At 51.6% G+C, this 17,667-nt stretch overlaps 1 protein-coding gene across 1 annotated transcript in view; it reads right to left on the minus strand.

Moving 5' to 3' along the window:
* LOC146835057 (vitamin D3 hydroxylase-associated protein-like) overlaps window positions 1-17,667 on the minus strand; it is a 568,587-nt gene that overhangs the window by 493,676 nt on the left and 57,244 nt on the right. The window lies entirely within an intron of this gene.

Consider the following 17,667-nt stretch of genomic DNA (forward strand, 5'->3'; position numbering starts at 1 on the left):
TAGTGAGATATGGGTGTACAAGTGGTGGGGCCCACCAGCCTTATGGTAAATCATGGCATGATCCCAAGACTTGTGTCTTCCTCTGCCAACACTTCCAATAACAGTAAGTAGTTCTGTTCTCTCCCCATTGACTATCTTGGGAAGAGCCAACACTTCACTGTCTTGTGTCGATTATATCACCTGTTCTTCACGGATGTAAATTGCCATGCTGGGTTTAAACAGGACAGAAGTCTTCCAGCAGTGATTCTCCCCTTGCAGTTCATACAGCCATAGCCGCTGTCACAGGCAGCCCAGGCGCTATACCCAGATGACAGCTCAATGTGGTCACAACACCTGAGAATCTGGCCTGTGTCCACCTGAGCCTTCTCTCGCATTCAGGGGTGGATTATGCTGAATATTTTCTGTCCCACTTTATTCTCATTCTTCCCCTTTTCTCTCCCTCCCATCTGTCCCCTTCACCAATTTAGCTCCCTCCTGATTTCTTTACACGCACCTGTCTTTTGTTATCTCTGTCTCGTTATCTCGGTCTCTTTGCTCCATTAACTTTTCTTCTCTCCTCGATTTTTACCATTCCTCTCCTCTTTCAATAATGTTTCCATTGTCTCTTAACTTACTCCTCCCGACCCCCTACTGACCCCACTTCCTTCATCTCCCGTTGTACCTTCCCCTCTCACTCCTCCACATTTTGTACCATTCCCTCCTCAATCTTTGCCATTATTTGCGTCTTTTCTTGAGTCCCCCCACCCACGCTCTTTTGCCTCCTCGCTCAGCTTCTCAGCTCTTTTCCATATCTCTGTACCCTCCTCTATAACCCCCCTCTCTTCTTTAGCTATCTGTGGCTCTCCCTCCACCACCCATTCTGTTACCACCTCCTCTGTGTTTATCCCAATTTATTTATTTCTCGCTCTCTAGCCTTCTCTGCCTGTGTGCCCTATAAGTATTTAGTTTTGCAGCACAATATCCTTGGTGCAACAACATCAACTATTGCATGGCTAAACACTTATAAGGTACAAGGTTTAGCCATGCAACAGCTGATGTTGTTGCACCAAGGTTATTGTGCTGCAAAACTAAATACTTATAAGGTCGCAAAAGCGAGACCTATTGGATATGCCAATGCTTGTTTATTTTGAACATGCGTCCCTGGACGTAAGAAATATCCAAGGCCTGCAGAGAAGGCTTGGCATTAGTGGCTGTTCGGGGACGGGCGGGGAGCAGAGAAGGAAAAGGTCTCCATCTCTTGCTTCATGCCCAGACAAGACAAGGAAGGTGTCCGCTTCTGCTCTGCCATTGGCATCTGCCCCCCCCTTCCTACTCTTATTCCCTCTCAGTCTGTCTAACTCCTCCTCACTTACCGAAAACCGTGACTCAAAAAATGGTTCTCACCCTCTTTCTTCCTGTCGTTCATTTGTTCCCCTGTGAAATGGATGCAAAAAAGAACACCACTTTTGCTAGAAATGTCCTTTTGACATTATTCTATTCCAAAGTGCAGCCACGGAAATAAAAGGTTCAACATATGAAAAACCAATAACTAAATAAAGCAAGATGGAGTGTTCTTAAAGTGGCCAGAACGGTTTTATTCAAACCCCAAAAACATTAGCGTCACTTTACCGAGTTTGCCAGTGAAGCGCTGCACCCTCCTCCCTCCCCCTCCCCCTCCCCCCCCTCCCCCTGAAGTGCACCAAACCTGAAGGTACTGCAATACCTGGTTGATGGGTGGATTGGAAAACAAAATGTGTACGGCGGCTTTGTATTCACTAATGTGGTCTTTTTAAACCATACTGCTTACGTTTTGTAAGCATATAAGCAGTGGACATTGAAATGGGTCCTATCTGGGCCCTGTAGTTTTCAGGCAGAAGCACTCACTGATTTCTGAAGAGTGTAAAAGTGGTAAGTTCACCATGTTGTTCCGGCTTACTTTTCACATGCTTCATTTAATCTTTCATTCCCTATGAGTGTTTGCTTTTTCCAGGATGTTTTTCCTTTTTCCTTTAGGGAGCATATTGCTCTTGCCTAGTGCGTAATTTGAATTGAGTCGCATCCACTTGTTTATAGCAGGTCAAATTGGATTGTAGTTGAAGGCAGTGTGAATTTCTCTCAGTGGGGCAGTATGGTGTTCAGTGAGGGAGCGGATGTAGCACTGGGGGCAGAGCTGCCGAATTTAGAACTGTGGAACCAGGTTCAGCCTTCATGAACAATCCCCCAGACCACGCTCCTGAGGGAGCACATTCCCATTCTAGAACTTAGAAGGCCCCGCAAATCCGGAAAAGCCCTGGTGTCTTAGCACCAGCAGGTGGACCCTAGCAGTGGCAAGTGTGGGTTCACCTTGAAGGCTTGCCCACCACAATCCATACTGAAGTTCACCTCCAGTCTTGCAGACAGGCCTACGAAGTAGCAGACCCTAGATCAACAGTGATTCGGTTACTGAGGTCACAGAACCCCTGAGAAGAGATGGCTCTAGGGCGGTGCGACCCGTGTAACCGCAATGGGTGCTGACTGAGTGGGGGCGTTGTATATTATGGTTTTAAAAGCACTTGCTGCCTCCTTCCTGGCCAACATCAATATTCGGCAATAATAAAAATGTCATAACTCCGGTGAATAAACTTCTACCTAGAGTGAGATCGGAGTTGTGTCTAGTGGAAGTTTTGACTCATGGAAAGATAGCGCAGAGGGTTAATGTGCCTGCTGCAAAGAAAATGTACCATGGCCATCACAAAGTGCACATATTATAAATAGGTCAGTGGGTTACTGCTTTTGTCAGCAAGATCCTTTTGCTACTTGCAGTTTATAAGTTAAAATCCTAACAAAGCTAGCGCTCAACCAAGATGGCCGCGTAGGTGCGAGGCTCCCGAGGACCTCCGCAACCTCCTACGATTATCCTGAAATTATCCTGCCCTGGATGAGGGGACTATGTTGGTGAACCTGAGCTGAGGTGGCACCCGTTTCCCGCTTCCGAATCGGACCTCGGACACCGGAGTGAGCACCGATTGAGGTTTGCGGCCTTCCCCTCGCCGGACCCCGGATTTGCGCTGTGGGGTGATCCAGTGACAAAGTGAACAACAGCGGCAGGCAGGGCCTGGCGACTCGCGTACCCCGCACTTTCGCTTTCGCTTTCGCACCCCCTTGCCGTCTCTGCGAGGTTGGGTCGCGGAGCTCTTGGTGTTGGTGTGGCCTTGCTGGGAGACCCTGCCTGCCTGCAGACTGTGATCCACCCCGCTGCTCTGAGGTGGCCCCCCCCCCGGAGCTCGTGGCCCTGCTTTCCTGCCCTACACGACGTGGCTGGTGCGACTGGGAGACTGGTGGCCATGGCCACGAAACAAGATGGAGACCGGGCAAAGATCAAATCGACCCGGCGTGGTGCCGTCCATCAGGCCAACAGTATGGACCGCTATACCCTCCAGAAGGGATCACCCGATGGACCGCGCAAGTCCCCTGAGAGCCCTCCTGATGCCCCGGACCTGCCCGCAGATCTGACACTTCGAGATGTCATGGGCGCCATTGCCGAGATGAAGGCCTCGGTGGGCCAGCGGTTCGATACACTGGCGCAGAAGATTGACTCGGTCCTCGTGGATGTTGGCCTGGTGAGGGCTGATCTTTCCAAAACCAACGACCGAGTAGATTCTTTGGCCCACACCACATCGGGCCTTACGACAGATGTGGCGGCCTTACAAACAGAGGTGCGCCGGCTTAGTCAGGCGAGTGCGCTTATGGATCGACGCCTGGAGGACTCCGAGAGTCGGGCACGGAGGAACAACATCCGCATCATCGGGGTGCCCGAGGGACGCAAGGAGGCGGCGGCGGATCTTTTTGTGGAGGACCTGATTGCTACCCATCTCCAGCCACGGGGGCTGAGTAAAATCTTCGCTGTGGAGAGGGCCCACAGGGTTCCCGGGGGAAGGCCGAAGGTCGGAGCCCCTCCGAGACCGCTCATTGCCCGGATTTTCAATTTTCGGGACAGAGATTCTATTCTGCAATCCTCCAGACTGCATGGACCGGTCAAGCTTGACAATATGGAGGTAAATTTTTACCCTGATTTCACCCCAGCGGTCCAGAAGCAGAGACTGAGCTTCCTAGGCGTCAAACGCCGCCTTCGGGACCTAAACCTCAAATACGCCATGCTCTTCCCAGCCAAGCTGCGAGTGGAGGTGGATGGTCGCACGCACTTCTTTGATCGTCCCGAAGCGTCCGGGGACTGGCTGGATACTCTGTCCGGGGACCGTGATCAGGGGGGCGGGGGGGGGGGGGCGGCGGGGGGAGACGGCACGCTGGATCGGGACTGAGGGTTTAATATTGGGCCTCACTCTGGACGAAAATGATGCCACTTTCGATTCTGCATCAGTCTTTGTAAGTTCCCCTCCTATGGAGGTTGTGTTGGGTCTATTGGGGGTTCTCCCTCCTCCTCTAGGGGGTCTAGTTAGTTTAACTATATATGGGGCGACAGGCACACTGCACGTTGGGGGGGCTGTTCGGGCTCATGCAGGGGTGCAGGGAGGGGGTAGTTCTGTTGGGGTGGGTGGATAGGGATGGGGTGTTGTTCGTTTTTATCACAAGGCAAACGTATTTTTGTGTTAGTTCTAAAGTGCTCTCCGGGGGACGAATGATGGCTTCTGTATATGATGGGGGGTAGGGAATTAACTTTGTTGTCTTGGAATGTGAATGGACTGGGGGACAGGATCAAACGAGGTGTGGTCCTGCAGTTTTTGAAGCGAATCTCGCCCGATGTAGTCTTTCTGCAGGAGACACACCTCATTGGCAACTCCTTCTGCGCCATGAATCGGCGTGGCTATCGCCTAGTGGCCCACTCGGGCTTCACGTCTGGCTCAAGGGGTGTGGGCATCATGGTTAAGAACTCGCTCCCGTTGGAGATTGATGAGGTGCTCCACGACGACAGGGGACGTTACACGGTCTTGGTGGGAAGACTGGAGGGCAAAGTGGTTGTCTTTGTGTCAGTATACATCCCACCGGGGCTGCAGTCGACCACCTTTGCAGACCTGGGGCGCCTTCTCCTTGGCCTTCCGGGGGGGCTTTTAGTTGTGGGGGGGGATTTCAATGCGGTGGTATCTGGGACTGTGGATCGTCACCCCCCTAGGAACCTCCCCCGGGCACAGGCGTGGCTATCCGGCCTCTTGGATACATTTGGATTAGTGGACTGCTGGCGTTTAAAACACCCCACGCAGCTGCAGTACACTTTCCACTCGGGAGCCCATGGTAGTCTCTCACGACTAGACTATGTCCTTGTCCCGGCGGCCTATGTTGGGAGGGTGGGAGAGGTGCGCCATTTGCCACGGGGTATTTCGGACCACTCCCCGCTCCTACTACACTTTGATGTCTTTCCGAAGGGTGAGGGTAGGGTGGTCCCAATCAATCCTTGGTACCTGCGCGACCCCACCATTCGCGCTGAATTGATTAAATCCCTTCAGCGATATTTTGATGAGAATGTGGGGTCCGTGCCTTCGGCTGTACCACTGTGGGAGGCCTTCAAGACAGTACTTCGAGGGGAGGCCCTATCCCTTATTTCCCACGCCCGGAGGCGCGAGCGGGAGGAGGTGACCCGGATGGAGGCTGAAATAGCCGAGTTGGAGGGTAATCTAAAAGGTGGGGTGACGGATGCCGCATTACATGTTCTCCAACTCAAGCAAGCGGCCTATAGGGCCCTCGTCACGGAGGCGGCCAGGGGCCTCAGTAGAGAGCAACAGGGGCGACTGTATGATGTGGGTGATAAGGCTGGTAAACTGATAGCGTGGTTGGACAAAAAAGAGAGAGCGAATCGTGTGGTCCCGCTGATTGAGAAAACGGATGGTGTGTGTGTAACTGAGCCAGAAGAAATCGTCTCCTGTTTCGCGGATTATTTCCGTGGGGTGTATTCCCCGGTGTCTCCCTGCTCGGAAGAGGATTCCCGTGCCCTGCTCAGGGATATCGCGCTGCCGTCCCTTTCCGGGGATGACAGGGTGTCACTGGACGCAGCTCCCACCTCCGACGAAATCGCCCTCGCCATACGCTCGGTCGCTTCCGGCAAGGCCATGGGTCCGAATGGTCTCCCTATCGAGTTGTACAAGTTGCGACCGGATACGCTGGCGCCCCACCTCCGGGCTATGTTCCTGGTGGCACACTCGGTGGGCTCCCTCCCGCTGGACCAGCGTCTGGCTACAATCGTGGTCATCCACAAGGAGGGGAGACCTCGGGACCGGGTTACATCCTATCGGCCCATTTCGCTACTGAATGCGGAGCCCAAGATTCTCGCCAAGGTACTGGCCAATCGGCTGGTCGGCGTGGTGGGCGATTTGGTTCATCAGGACCAGTCCGGCTTTATTCCCCATCGCAACACAGCCCTTAATTTGCGGCGTTTGCACGGTGTGCTCGCACGTGTCCCGTTCATACGGGAGCCGGCCATTTTGGCGTCCTTAGACGCCACCATGGTGTTTGACACGCTTGAATGGCCATACATCTGGGCGATGCTTGCGAAGTTTGGATTTGGCCCGGGGTTCATCAGTTGGGTCAAGTTGCTGTATTCGGGCCCATTGGCGCAGGTGGTGGTGAACGGAAGGGTATTGGCTCCGTTCGAGCTGGGCCGGGGCACACGGCAGGGCTGCCCCTTATCGCCGCTCCTCTTTGCACTTGCCTTGGAGCCCCTGGCGGAGTGGCTGCGGTGGGAGCCTTCCATCCGTGGTCTCCGCTGGACCCCCGAGTATGAGGACCGCGTATCCCTATACGCTGATGACATCCTCTTGTACCTAGCTTCCCCACGTAAATCACTCATAGTACTGGTTGATGTTTTGCACTCATTCGGTCGTAACTCCGGTCTTGTCATCAACTGGGCTAAATCGTGTGTGTATGTTCTCTCCGGGGAGGCTCCTATCCTCCCGCGGGGCTGTCCGATCCAGGTCGCCCCGCAGGGATTCAGGTACTTGGGGGTCTTCATTACTCTGGACCCGGAGGCCCGGTATGATCGGAACTTGCTTCCCCCCCTCCAGCGTCTGAAAGAGGATGTCGCGCGCTGGCGGCGCTTGCTGCTTTCGCCGCTCGGCCGGGCGGCATTGTTTAAAATGATGTCGCTGCCGTGTTTCCTGTACGCGTTGCAGAACACTATGGACCTCGTCCCAGCGCGCTACTTCCGCGAGGTGGAGAGTTTGCAACGCCGCCTGTTCTGGGACGGGAGGCCACGTATTGCCCTGGCGAAGCTGACGCTCCCATGGTATGACGGGGGGATTGCCCTCCCGGATATTAAACGGTACTATTGGGCCTCCCAGCTAGCTGCGATTAATCAGGGCCTATATGGGCCCGCCTTAAACCCGGCATTTGAAATGGATAGGATGCTACTTCCAGGTGGTGACCATAATCGAGCGCTCTACTCTAGCGTGCCCGACGCTCGCTTAACGGGCCCCACGCGTGTCATGGTGCGAGTGTGGCACGCGGCCAATGCAGCTATGGGGTGGAAGGACCATTTGACCCGGGCGTCACCACTATACGCGTCTGAGCGGTTGGGCTCCTTGTGGACCTCGAAGGGCTTTGAGAAGTGGGACATAATAGGCATTAGCAAAGTGTGGGATCTCTGGACGAAGGGAGGGTTTAAAACGTTCGAGATGCTGCAGACGGAATTTCAGTTACAGGGCAGCGAGTACTTTCGGTATTTGCAGGTCCGTCATGCACTGGGCTCCGTCTTTCCGGACGTTGCCTCCATCCCGGAGTGTTCCCCCCTGGAGGATAGAGTGCTGGATGGACACATCCCGGACAGCACGATCTCACTGATCTACAAAAAACTGATCAACGACCGCTCAGGCTTGTTGACGGCCCTTCGTGAGGCTTGGGTAGCCGATGGGCTGGAGCTGGACGACGAGGACTGGGTCTCCGCGGTGGCCTCCCCGAAAGAGGTGGCCATACCGGCTCGCCTTCGTTTCGTCCAGCTCAAGATACTCCACAGGGTCTACATGACCGGGCCAAAGCTCCTGCGTATGGGCTATGCTGAGGACGGTTTGTGTAAACGTGGGTGTGGTGCGTTGGGGACTTTTCTGCATATCTTATGGGAGTGCCCGGAGGTGGAGGGGTTCTGGCGTGGTGTGCATGAGGTGCTGCGAGTGGTTACGCATGTGGCGCTGTTGCCCGAAGCGAGGAGATGCCTGTTGAATGTGTGGGAACCTACCGATTACTCGGTGCCGCAGACGTGGTGGGTGACTCTGGGGTATATGGTTGCCAAGCGTGATATTGCTCAACTGTGGGGATCCCAGAGGCCCCCGACTGTCTCGGCCTGGAAGGAACATATGGATTGGTGCATGTTTCGGGAAAAGGTGGTGTATGTGGCGAGAGGTAAGCCTGGGACATGGGTGAAAGTATGGGGCCCCTGGAACGCCTACCGCGGGGGAATCTGTGATCCGCCGTCATTGCCCGATCCGTCGCCGGCCCCGTCCCCTTAGCCAACTCATCCCCCCGGTACCGGGCATTGGGTTTACCCAGCCCTAGTTTTGATCTCTCCCCCCTCTTGAGATTCCTATGGATGGCTAGGATCCCCCCTCTAGGGGAGCACGTGTTGCTATTTCCGATTGAGGATTGCCTTGTGGGTTTGTGTGTATTTGTTGTTCTTTAAGTTTAAAATGGAACCGTATAGTGGGGTCTGGATGGTGTGGCTCTCAACGATGTTAACTCCTGTTTATGCTCATCCGCAGCATCATGTGTTTTATAAATGTATATCGTATGCTCCTTTTGTTGCTAGCGGCCGGCCGGAAGGTTGTAGGCCCATATTTGTATATTTTTGAGTCTTGTAATAAACGGTTTCAACAAAAAAAAAAATCCTAACAAAGAACAGTGAGCTATTAACTTTCATCTTAGAACAGCATACAAACTGCAAGGTATAAACTAGAACTTTTATGTTTTTCTTTTCCCCCAAGCCTTTGATTATCTTAATGTTGCAAAACGTGTTCAATTGGATAGAAATTAATAATGATTATTAAAGTGAACCCCCAATCATGGTATTAAGTTTTAAATTCTGAGTTTGTGTTTCTCTAGATCAATCACTATTAAACTATACTACCTACTAATATGGTTGTCATGTGACTCCTACACCTTGTAGTCTTGCGTAACATTTCCTATACAGCGATTTACACACATAAAATTGATTATCTCTGTGTATATTGCGGACGACAGAAAATCCATGGCTCGGAAACAAATGGCTTGTGCTTCCACTTTTAAGCATATTTGGGACATTCTGTGATTAGAAACATATCCCACTTTGTGAATTTATTTTAATGTCAATAACTCACATTAATCGTTAAGTAATCATGTGTATCCATTGGTTGAATTACATAACATAATAACTGGTCAGTGAAATGCCAAACAAATACTAAAGATTGGGATGTTTTGCCAATCCTGGCCACACCTCTAACTCCGCCCACTGATCCAATCCTCAGGTTATTCCCGCCCTCTGATCTGATTCTCTGCCCACAGTTCCCCTACTGTTTTTTTTCCCCACATCGACCACTGGTTAGACAGCATGTGACACTGTGTGCATTTATTGTTGTTATTGGTCTGCGGCCAACTCAGGAGTTTCTCCCAGGTTGTTCCTGTATGCTGCCTTCATTTGTTAAAGTATTATGTGTATTAGATACTATGTCAGGACCGGAGGCTCCGATTATGCTTCTCATTTTCTTGCATTATTATAGCAGCCAATAAAAAACTTTCTTTTTTATTAAAACATAGTGCAATGAACTACAAGTCCCATGAACACCTTGTAGTCCCTAACCATAGAGACTGAGTCCATATAACACCTAACCGAGGCGCACACGTTCTCTTTCTTTGCTGCTCTGCAGCCAGTTAAGTGCCTTCTCCCTTACTACTGGTGTGCTTGTGGTGTATGGGTGAAGGGCACCGCGATATGTTTGTTCATTAATATGTGGGTTAAATACTGTGTATTCACAGGTTTTAGTATCAGTAATGCGGTGTTGACATTGCCTGTGCTTGATTGTTCGGCGCTCTGGCGGGCTCGCTGCTGACGCGTACCTGAGCTGCATGGTACTGCAGCCCGAGCCTGCTCGCTCGCTTTTCCCACGCTGTGCCGCCTCCGCTCGAGGCGCGATTCCAAGGGAGCACGTCAGCCTCCCCCGACCGGGCGCATGTCGCCCGCGTCTGCATCAGTGGAGCGGGAATAACGGGGCTCGGGGACGGCGCGTTAGTATCGCGCTGAGTCCCCTTTCCATTGCTGGCGGGCGGCCGACTCCGCGCATGCGCAGCAGCCATTTTGAGGGCCAAAAGTTCCCCGCGATCGTTTATTAACGATCAGAGCAGGAAAGGAGCAAGATTTAAATATTTTGCAGCCCGTACAGTTGTGCCCCAGTGACGCCCTAGGTTGCAGATCCTACGGGATGTATCAATATCAAGCATAGGCACTGCCTAGAGAGGCTCCTTTATACAGGCAAGCCCTCCCTCCACTCCTGAATTATTCTTTTGGCTGTTTCGCCTGGCTTGCCTGGGGTTGTGCCTCTCCCCCCTTACCCCTCAGTGACTATTCAGTTTTGCGACCTTTTTTTTGTCAACACTACTATGGCGGAATACTGCTTCGAGGAGGACGAGTATTATGAAGAGCCATCCGGCTCCTTTGAGCAAGACCTTGTAGAGGCCCTGGACGCTGGTGTACAGCAGTCCCTGAATTCTGCCCTGGTGCGGGCTATTGCTCCCCTTAAGAGGCACCTCAAAAAATACGCCATTCAGCAGGGGTGGCTACCGGCTGCGTCCGGACGCAGCCAAGCTAGAGAGGCCTAGATGGCCAATCCTCATGCAGAGGACTTTGCAAGGCTTTCTAAAGCTTTGGCCAATGATCACGCCTATGTCTCCACAGCGGATCATTCGGAACCTATACTTGGCGATCAAGGTGACACCTCACCCTCCCCCAATACCGACACGGACTCCGGGGAGGAGATATGCCCTAAGCCCGCGAAGAAGAAGCTCAGAAAAGAGCACCATGTAGAACCTTCGCCACCCAAAGTGTTGACCTTTGAACCATCGGACATCGTCCACCCCAACTCTACGGCGTGGCTCCAGCCACGGGAATTGGCGGACTATGTCCAGTCCCATCTCCACCAGCCATTCGATAAGGAAGTCAGGGCCCGGCTGCGTTCAGAGTGTCCCAGACCGGATCTGGCAGCGCGGGTCGCGGATACTCCGGAAGTAGACCCGACGATGATTACGTACCTTCAAAAGTACGCACAGGACCCTAAGAAAGGCATAGACCGTGCTTGGCGGTCCTGCCAAGATAAGTTATTGGACCTCTCAGAGAAATCTTAGAGATGGGGTATCAGGCCAAGGAAACGGGGTCCCCAATAAGTCCGGATGCCCTCATTGGTTGGGCGCAAAGAGCGGTGTGCCTGTTAGGCAACGCTAATTGCGCCATGTCCAGCGAGAGGAGACGCTCTATTCTCCTCAAGCTGGACCCTAAGTTGGCAGAACTTTCCTCGTCAGAGGCAGGTCCGGTGGCTCAGGGTCTCCTCTTCGGCCAGCCGTTCTTAAAAGAGCTCACCAAGTTTGTGGCCACTTTTAGTGGTTTGGACAAGGCCCAGGAGTAGCTACGCAAAGCCTTTAAACCGGTTTTTACCAGGGCCGGACGAGGTCGAGGGCGCTCGTTCGGCCGGGGACACAACCAAGGTGCCCCCCTTGGCCAGCAACACCACAGAGGTGGATACAATGACAATTCAAACAATCCAAACTTCTACCCGTCTCGGAGAGCCAGGAATCGGTTCCGCAGGGGACATTTTGGAGGCAACCACGGAAACCACCAGGAGACAGGATCTACAGGTGAGAATTATTCCATATTCGGAAGTGGTTTTGGGGGGTCGTGTCCAATTATTTCTGCAACAATGGCGCGCCGTCTCACAAGATCCAAGGATCTTGGAGACGGTGCAGGGGTACAAGCTAGAGATGTACGAGACAACGCCTGAAGCTCTCCACCCCCCTCCCCTATGTTTTTCCCAACTAGATCAGAATTTTATCTCAGAGGAGATAAGTACCCTTCTGCAAAAGGGGTAGATTGCGATCACTAACTGTCATCCTCAGGGATTCCTCAGCAACGTTTTCCTGGTCGAAAAGAAAGGGGGCGGGTCCGGGTTAGTCCTCAATCTCAAAGAGTTCAACGGGTGGATCGTCTACCGTCACTTCAAAATGGAGGGGGTCCACCTGTTACGCGATCTATTGCAGGAAGGGGACTGGATGGTCCGGTTGGATCTAACGGACGCGTATTTGTCCGTTCCCATCTACGCCCCGCATCGACGTTACCTCAAGTTTCTCTGGCAAGGCGTGTGTTACGAATACACCGTCCTTCCCTTTGGTCTTTCGTCAGCACCCTGGTGCTTCACGAAATTCCTGCGAACTGTAGTGGAATCTCTGCGCACGCGAGGGGTGCTTTTGATTGTCTACCTAGACAACATCATTCTCATGGCGCAGTCCCCTCAACTGGCGGTCACGCATTTAGAATGGGCCATCCTCCTTCTCCAGAGCTTGGGTTTTGTGGAGAATTCCCAGAAATCGGTCCTGATCCCGGTGCAATCCATAGAGTTCCTGGGGTTCCAGGTGGACTCCCGCAGCTGCCAGCTTCTCCTACCCTCATACAAGATCAGAGCGATCAAGAGAGAGTTGAAATCGATTGTGAGCAGGCAGACTGTGTCCTTGAGGTCCATTGCCCGAGTAGTGGGGTTACTGGCCTCTTCGATCCAGGCAACCTTCCCAGGACCCCTTCACTACAGTGCACTTCAGCGCTTGAAGATTCAGCATCTCCGCAAAGGCCTCGGTTACGCCCAAAGATACCTCTTTCGGAGGACGCGAGGTGGGAGATGTTGTGGTGGTTAGACCACATGGAGTCGTGGAATGGGAGTGATCTTCGTCTCGAAACCCGAGATGGTGATCGAGTCGGACGCCAGCCGGCGGGGCTGGGGAGCCCGCTGCGGTCCGATCTCGACGGGGGGGGGGGGGTAACGATGGTCTGCGGAGGAGCTCTCCCTCCATATCCAATTGCCTGGAGTAGCTAGCAGGGTCCTTATCCATCCGCAGTCTTTCCCCACAGAAGACGGATTGTTGCATCCTCTTACGAATGGACAACGTATCGGCGGTTCGCTACGTGAACACACTGGAAGGTACAAAGTCCCGTATTTTAGCGGAAATTGCCAAGGACTTTTGGCATTACTACTATCTCCCGGGGCGCAAGAATGAGGTGGCTGATTGGTACTCCCCTTCCCTACAGGACTACAGTGACTGGAGGCTCCATCCTGAGTGTTCCGGATGCTGAACCTCCTATGGGGTCCTTGTCAGTTGGACCTTTTTGCATCGCGGCTGAACAAACAGCTACCGAGGTTTTACAGTTGGCGCCCAGATCCGGAGGCTCTAGCCTGGGACGCGTTCCTCCATACTTGGCCCGAACTACTTTGTTATGCGTTCCCACCCTTTGTCATGATTACCAGGGTCCTGGCAAAGGCCAGGCGACAACGGGCGGAACTTGTGTTAATAACGCCTTTGTGGCGAGCACAGGCATGGTTCCCGATGGTCTTGGGAATGTCATGTGCTGTGCCGGTACTTCTCCCTCACAGATGGAATCTGTTGCTGGACCCTCACAATATTCCTCACCCTTTAATGGAAGAGGGCCAGCTACCACTAGTGGCGTGGCGAGTTTCCGGGACAGATGGCGCGTCCCTGGCCTTTCGGCAGACACTGCTGAATTCATCAGCCAGGCATGGTCATCCAATACCCATAAGCGGTATTCATCTGCATGGGGCAGATGGTGTAGCTGGTGTGTTCGACGGGATATCCATCCCACTTCAGCAGATGTCTCCGTGGTCTTAAATTTCCTAGCCTCTTTGGCTACCGCGGGCTCTGCTTACAGGACAGTCAATTCTTTTAGATCAGCGATTTCGACAGAGCATGCTCAGCTGGAGGGCAAGCCTGTGGGTGAGCACCCCTTAGTTTGTAAGTTGCTTAGGGGTATTAGAATGGCTAAACCACCATGTTCAAAATATTAATTCCTGTGGGACGTGTCAGTCGTTCTTCGGTTCCTAGAAGCTTGGCCGGCGAACAAGTCGCATAAGCAGCTTTCAGCCAAGTTGGCTATGCTTTTATGTCAAGTCTCTTGCAAGAGAGTTTTGGACATCAGATCTCTAGACCTGGCTGGGCGTCGTTTCTCCCCGGAAGGGGTCACTTTTACCATTACTAGACGTACCAAATGTAATTCTACCTCGGTATCCTACCCAGCGTTTCCGGAGAACCCCAAATTGTGTATGATGCAATGCCTAAAGGCGTACGAGGCGAGTACTTCTGAGTTCCATTCTGACATGCAAGGTCAATTGTTTATTGCATTGTAAAAGCCTTTCAGGCCTGTGACTCCTGCTACCTTATCTAGATGGGTGCGTTGGCTCATGAATGAAGCGGGCATTGATACCTCTCAATTTGGTGCCCATTCCGTCCGAGGAGCAATGTCCTCCAAATCGTTTGCATTGGGAGTGAGCCTTTCCGACATCATGAATGCGGCCGATTGGTCAGCGGAATCTACATTTAAGTCTTTCTATTACAAACCTTTTGTGGATGTTGCATCTGTGGTGGTGGCTCGGCTTTAAACAAGCATAATCGGAGCCTCCGGTCCTGACATAGAATTAAAAATTTGCGAACAGTCTTGACAAGAATTTTCAATTCTTGTAAGGACAACGGAGGCGAGGATTATCCCACCCGACAGTTATGTTTTGACTTATGTGGTTCATAGCAATGAAAGTACGAATAATGTATGTTTTTATACTTGGTGATATTACATGGATTTCTTCCCCCCCCCCCCCACCGCATGAATTTGCCGTGGGCACATAGGTCATTGATAACCGTTATTACGGGGTCTTTTTTCTCTTCTTTTGTTTCAGATTCCAATGGCAAGTAAAGCTCGCTCACCCTGGTTTCGACCTATCATGGAGAGTGATCCTCTTCTGCGAAGGTGGTGTTGTCTCATCGGAGTTGTCATGCAGGAGTTGCTCCATCGCACCCCAAGTTTTTCCTGTTGGTATTCGGACTCGTTCGTTCATTGAAAGGTTTCATCAAGGTCTATATGCAAGAGAGTGTTAGTGAACAGTGACGTGTGTGCCTCGGTTAGGTGTTATATGGACTCAGTCTCTATGGTTCGGGACTACGAGGTGTTCATGGGACTTGTAGTTCATTGCACTATGTTTAATAAAAAAAGAACGCTTTTTATTGGCTGCTATAATAAAGCAAAGAAAATGAGAAGCATAATCCTCGCCTCCGTTGTCCTTAATAGAATTGACAATTCTTGTCACGACTGTTTGCAAATTTTTAATTCCCTGTGTATGGTAACTCGTGTGCTCACTTTCGAGGATAGGAAGTTTTCATTTCAGCACTTCTATCCAACTGGAGCGGGAGCTGGGGATGTGGCAGTGCTGACCACTCAAGCATGTAGTCCCCTTTCCATTTCTACTAAGGGTACCCGATAGAAAGCACAGGCGCCTCGCGCAAGCACCAATGTGCGAGGCGTCTACTTTTACACACGCTCCCCTGCGCCCTCCTGGGACTGCCATAATCACACAAGTGCTCTGCTCTAGGGGTCAGCAGGCAGTTCCCTCAAGACCCTAACTCAATATTATATTTGACAGCAATTCTTTTTATTGTCTCATGTTCCCGCCCGTCATGGGAGGTGTAAACTGGGTATGGGGCGAAGCCTATTGTGCCTGTACGTTTAAACGACTGCTTGTTTTTAGAGTTATTTTGTTTCCTTTACTGGGGCATGGGTTCTTGCTCATTGACCGTTTCCTTAATTTGAATCCATCCTCACAGGAAAGCCATCTAGAGCCAGTATCGAGTGGGTTTGTTAGTCACCCAGGAAGTGAAGTTTCTTAGTTCAAGGAAGTCCAGTGACGACAGATTTCAAGTTAAAGAAATGGTCAATGTGCACGAAATGTGCAGGCACAATAGGTTTAACGCCAGACCCAGTTCACACCTCTCGTAGGTGGAACTATCTACGTGACACCCCAAAATGTGTCTCTCATATGTATAGTTCTTGCCCCAAGGAAGAACTGCTCTAAAACAAAAACAAAAAAACAGGCCCCACTAAAAAGTCGAAAAGTGTCAGCGTATACATTAAAGTATCCAGCAGGCAGAGAGAGTACTGATCCATCGATAACCGCTAGGATGAACTCTGACGACTAAGGGCCAACTGGTACCTTTTGGACCATATTTGAGGGTTATAACATGTCCCCAGCTCATGGAAACATGTAACCTTGATTGGTTTACAATTCTGGACACTTTCTCACTATATACACTAATTGTGATTATGTGTTGGATGTGAGAAGTTGGCCTGGCATATGCTGTCCACTAGTTATAGTGGGCACCTTGCACCTGTCCAAACATCCCCTTATGGTGATAGGTTAAAGACAATCTTTATTGAAAGCTATCCTAGTGGTAGCTATGGAGAGCAGCCTTCAGGCTAAGTCTTGAAGGAGTGTAAACCAGCTTGTTTTACCGGATTATAAGATCTTGAATCACTAAATGAAAGGAGAACCACACAAGGTACATATAAAATATATGTATTTATTTCTAAACACTCACTACTAATCTCTTTATGAGAATAGAGTCCAAGATTCACAATAATACAGTTCTAAAACGGCAGTAAATAGCACAATATACAGTGGGCCCCAGGGGCTGGCCAAACCATGTATTAAGGTAGTGGTATAAGAACCACGACTTGACTAGACACATTGCCTAGAGCACGTAGAATCGATGGGACCCCAAGGACCCACCCGAAGTAGTGACACAGGAGACTCACGGGGGACGTGTGCAGTGTGAGAACACAGCCGCGAGCCACATACTATTCTATGGGAAAGTCGCAGTTGGTATTTTTGAAGTTAAGGACACTTAGGAGAGGACTTTGAGCTAACCCCTTTAGACTTGGGGGGTTCTAGGGCCAGCACCCACAGGAGCACTGTAGTACTAGAGTTACCTCACCCAGGGAACCCGGGTGCATTGGTGTCAAATGGTGTCCTGAATCGTCGTTGATTTCAGTGGCGATCTGCTGCAAAGTGCTGCTGCTGGGAAGGAGAAAAGTGTCCGGTGTGATCCAAGCCTGGATCGAAGATCCGAAGAACCTGAAAGCAGAGGGGTCAGAGTCTGAGTCACTTGCCAGTGACCAGGGGCACGATGGACGAATGCCCATCGATGTCAGGTTTTTCAGGTGCGAAGAGGTGAAGCTTGACTCTGCAGCCACGAGGACCAGGAGGCATCGACGATGACCAGGAGTTGGATTCGAACTGTCCCACAAAGGATGTAGAGTGCGGTGTCGGTGCCCAGATTGGACCCAAGAAGCCTTGGCAACAGCAGCCCACGCAGGCAGAGAAAAGATGCTTCGGTGCAGACCAGCAAGGTCCTGGGGACTACCCAAGCGATAGAGAGTCATGGCACGTCTGGAGCAACCAGGTAAGCCCAATTAGAAGTAAAATTGCCTTCATAGGGACCCACCAGTCGACGGACTAGGGATCGCAAAGGGACCTCGAGAGAAAACACAAAGGGCCAGCTCACGGAACACTCATGGAGTGTAGGCGGGGAATCTTCGGTGCAAATGCTGCTCGGGGTCAGGGCTACAAGTAACCCAAAGCTCAGCTGCAGGAGTCGTTGGAAAGCTTATGCTTCTGCGAATGGTCGCGGTGTCTACGGGGTCGGGTT

This window comes from Triturus cristatus, chromosome 4_2, assembly GCF_964204655.1.
Source record: "Triturus cristatus chromosome 4_2, aTriCri1.1, whole genome shotgun sequence".
Classification (NCBI taxonomy): domain Eukaryota; kingdom Metazoa; phylum Chordata; class Amphibia; order Caudata; family Salamandridae; genus Triturus; species Triturus cristatus.